Below are 4728 nucleotides of genomic sequence, written 5' to 3'. Positions count from 1 at the left end.
CGGCATATCTCTACTCTGACAGACTCTTACGATGCTTACGAGCTACTCAAAGAGTTGTCCTTACACAACTATCTACAAAATGTTGTGAGGCATAGACTACAAAGACAAGGAGTCGATTATATGGATGAGTTCACTTCTCTTTCTGCAAAGTTGGATGCAAAATTCAAGGCCATGGCCATCAAAGTCGATAGTATCCATGTGAACAAAGTAACTATCATATGTGAGTTCTGCACTGGCTTCCTCCACAATCTAAATCCCACAACTTATTTCTACTGAGTATGTGAACAAGCCATACAGTCACATGTAAATACTAGGCTAGAGATACCCCATCCAAACTTCAACTTGAGGAACTGAAATAACAATGCGCTTCCCTATTTGATCAAAGAATTAAGGAAAGCACATTTCAAAGTGTAGGAGAGGGAAACGAGATGGGGAGCCTAGCGTACGCGAGATGATAACAACATTACTATTTGTGAATAAAAAACGTGACCATGTTGAAGTATATACGTGACACTAGCAATTGATCCAAGGAACACAAGGATGAGCTGGGAAACCGAATAGTCGTAATTCAAAATATAGAGCTTAATGACATGGAGATTTCTTTGTTTTTTTTTTTCGAAGAACATTCTTTGCTACATTCAAGGCACCATTGACTATGACCTACGCATAAGAGCATCGTCAAGTCATTCTTCACAACCTACTTCATTGTCGATTGAGGGATGTGGAATTCCCGACAAACCACATTTCAATATTGTGGATATCTTAGAGACAAGTTGGTCTTTAGGTCATCTAAACAAAAACACACTATCTCCCGGTCTAGTGCAAACCTAAGTATAAGGGTGTGGCCATATCATTTCGAAAGCCAGCTGGTTATAAAATTTACTACTACGTGTGCTAGCTGATCAGGCTACTATTATTTAATGTGACAAAGTTTTTGTTGTCTGTTTTGCTGAAATATTCATGTTCATCATCAACACAAAAAGCATGTCGAGATGGATAAACGAAAATAATCATTAACGATGAATCAAGTAACAGATGAATAATTACATGGACAAACGAGAGGAAACCATAGATACATTCGTTAGTGGGCAAATTGATGGGCAGGAATTCCACATCCCTCAATCGACTATAGACCCGGAAGTACTAACAACACGCCAGAAATTGTGTAAGATGATAAGAGAACGCCATGACCTAGTTTAGTTATTATTTAGGTTTGCGTATGTGTTTTTTTTAAGTAATTGTTGTGTGTTTTTGAAATTTTATTTTGGGCGTCTTGTTTAAAAATGTTGTATGCTTTAAATTTAATTTTAAGTGTGTTGTTTCTAGTAATTCTTATAGTTTAATATGTGTTTTTTTATTATTTAATTTATGGAATATGTTCAAAATAAATATATTATTATAAAAGATATAAATCGATATGGACTAAATAAAGTTAACAGTATGTGACACCTTGAAAATTTCCAACTTAAAATTTTTCCAAAATTGCCAATGTTCAAAGATTAGGGACTTAAAAAAAAATTTGATTTTTTTCCTTCGCTACGCAAAGTATTAACCATAATTTTCTTCGCGCGACGCGAGGTAGCATCACGGAAATCAAGAAGAAGTTGGGTCGCGCTACGTGAAGCATTCCTTCGTGATACGCGAAACCTCGTTAAGTAATCTGGTACACGTGTCCAACCACGTGGCACGATTCTACAGGCCACATGCCAACACCTGGCAGGTTTAGATAAAGTATTGCTTCTCGCTATGTGAACGGACATTGACATAGTCCTTCGCGATACGCGAAGAAAGCCAATTTTGGCTATAAAAAGGGAGTGACGGGTTTAAGCCATTCTCATCCCCAAAACACCTCCATTCACACACACTTAGCCTAGGAAAGTGTGCCCGATCGCTACGACGTGTCGACACCCTATTTTTTTTGGAGTTCGTGCAAGCATTGAAGTCCCGACGCTTTGTTGATCATTTAAGCGTGATAGTAGCAACCAAGTTGTCACTCTTTTATTATTATTAGCATTCTCGAGTGTCTACTAAGGTAGGATCTACGTTTAAGTTATTTCAAGTATATTATGAACAGCTTAGACTCAGTCAAGGCTATGGTCTTTTAAACTTGAAAAGATTATTAAAGAAAACATAAAGATTTTCAGTAAAACGTTACTTCTTGAGGAAGTAATGTTAACAAAATTATATTTTGATGGGTATGTAGTAACTTGAAGGGGGATATCACTAGTAGTGGGTTTCTTACCGAAGAAAAGTAATTCGTACAAATCCCAATCAACTGGGGGACCCGTTTAACTTACCTGGAGAAACTCATCAACGTGTTAGAACCTATTAGGCTAAAGCATGCTATCTCAAACGTCACAAAAATACATATATAATTTCAAAGACAACATTTACAAACCTTATCAAGGTTAAAACAAGACTTAAAGTTTGCGGTCTAATCAAGAAACACCATCAAGGTATTCATACCAACCTATTTATTTATTTATTTATAGGTTAGCATCATTCTCATTCGTATCAAGAAGGTTACAAACAAACACCAACGGTACAGGAGAATACATTAAACCTTTACAAACAGTCAAAAATATTCACACTCTATAAGATAAACGGGCTGTTTGTCTTAAAGAGTCAGTCAAATGTTTACATGAGATTACATGATCTCTAAAACGCTATAATACAAGATAGAAAATAAAAGCAACTCAGACCGATTACACATGTGTATGGATCCAAACATAACTGTTTAGCCTAAACATTTGAAGGCTACATGGCCGTCGATTAACAGTCATAACTAGTTATCCAGTAAGGACTACGTGGCCCGGAGAAACTTTTGTGTGTGTAGGGCAGTGATACATATACCGGAAATAGAGATATTTCCGCTGAGCTTGTAAAGAAAAGTAGAAAACTATATTTGTTTTATGATTGTAGTTTAAATGCTTTTAGAGTCAAACGTTTCACTAGCGTATAGCTAGCGTATTTTATTCACACATTGCGGGTAACTAAGTTCAGTAGCAGTAGCAAGGATTAGAATCATCATGGGGATACAAGCTCGCATTACAAGATGGCTCAGTTTTGATTATAAAATTGTAATATAATAAACAATATTTTGTAAACGAATACTTGGGTATTTAATTCCCGAGTAAATTTTCAACGTAAATTAATATTTTTTAACTTAAAGTCTTCCACTAAAATAAACTCATAACTTTGATGTATTTACAAAATATGTACCAACTGATGGTCGCACTTCTAGGCTCTGAGTCGGGGTGTGACACAGTAGGTGATGATGAATGGTGGCTGAAGCGTCGGTTTAAAATAAGGACCCGGGCATGTTGTATTAGAGAGGCTCTAACATAGTTAGTCTCAGAAACTAAATGATCAAAATATGAAACCACATTGAGGCAAAGGGTTCGAAGGTTTTAATTTTGGTGAACTGGTTAGAGCATTCCATCCTATTTTCTATCTCTATCTATATAATTTAAGACAAAATAGCAAAAATTCGTCTTTTACATTGGCATGAATTTTCCGTGGCTATCCTTTGCCTTTAAAAACATCTTAAATCATCCTTTACGTTTATAAAAGCTTACACTGTTTGTCCTTTTCAAGAGCAGGTGTCAAATTTGTTCAGTTAAGTATGGTCGTGTGCAAAACACATGACGGCAGTTTAGTCATTTATCATTTAACACTTTAATTAAATATAAATAAGCAAATTAAAAAACATTGCATCTCTTCCCTACTCTATCTCTTTAGGGGGAGTTTGGGATACCTTATGAAAACTCCTTATAAATTTCAATAAGTTAATAAGTTACAAGCGTGTAACTTTGTGACATTTGAGACAAAATCAGGTACACCTTAGTATGTATTTACCGAATAAACGATTAACCGTTTATTACGTAACAAACAAGCGAAAAACCAAACGAGTCTGGTTATAACCTTAGTACAATAGCAAACCAGTTAAATGAAAAGATACTCGTTTAACAATACGCTATGATCTTAAACGCGAAAGTTAGTTCCAAAACAAGCATTGTATCATTCATTAAGCCGAAAAAGACCTACAAAACACTTAATTCAGATGTTTTAAGTGATTCGTGAAAATATTTTGTATTTTTACAAAAAAAATATATGTTTTTCTAAATTTACAAAATTTTGGCCGAAAAACACTCGTTTTCGCACTGTTTGTTGTATCCGATATATTTTTCTTGCCAAAAACCAAACCCAAAATAAACTTGGACTTGGGATTTCATGTTCGGGCACGCAAATCAAGGCAAATGGGCCAAAGTGGGGGCCAAAGGGGGCCGACCGCTAATGTAGACCACCCCCTAAAATTTCTTTATATTTAAGCTAACACTTAGATATTTTTGGTCAAAATTTCAAGACCATTTCATCTACACCTTCTGTTCTTCAAACCTCCAGCCAAACCCTAAAGGTAAACACTCATTTTTTATCATTGGAACTTGTTTTTAACATGGTTTTTACATGAAAATGAAACTTTGATTATCAAAAACAAATCCTAATCATGCAAAAACCCTAAAAATTGCCCATAAACATATTTTGATCCTTCACATGTTAGAAATCAGAATCAATAACATTTTTTGGCCATAAACATGGATTACGAGGTTTAAATCACGTTTTTACGGTTTAAAAGTTTGGTTTGAAACCCTAACAGAAACCCAATGTTTCAAGGCTATATTTCTGATGATACATGCTTGGTTTTGTGATATAGGATCTTTAGTTACA

This window comes from Bidens hawaiensis, unplaced genomic scaffold (assembly GCF_021521415.1).
Source record: "Bidens hawaiensis isolate Kalapana, Puna unplaced genomic scaffold, B.hawaiensis_p1.1 tig00030894_1, whole genome shotgun sequence".
Taxonomy (NCBI): domain Eukaryota; kingdom Viridiplantae; phylum Streptophyta; class Magnoliopsida; order Asterales; family Asteraceae; genus Bidens; species Bidens hawaiensis.
The sequence above is the reverse complement of the archived record's forward strand: the minus strand, read 5'-3'. Positions refer to the sequence as shown.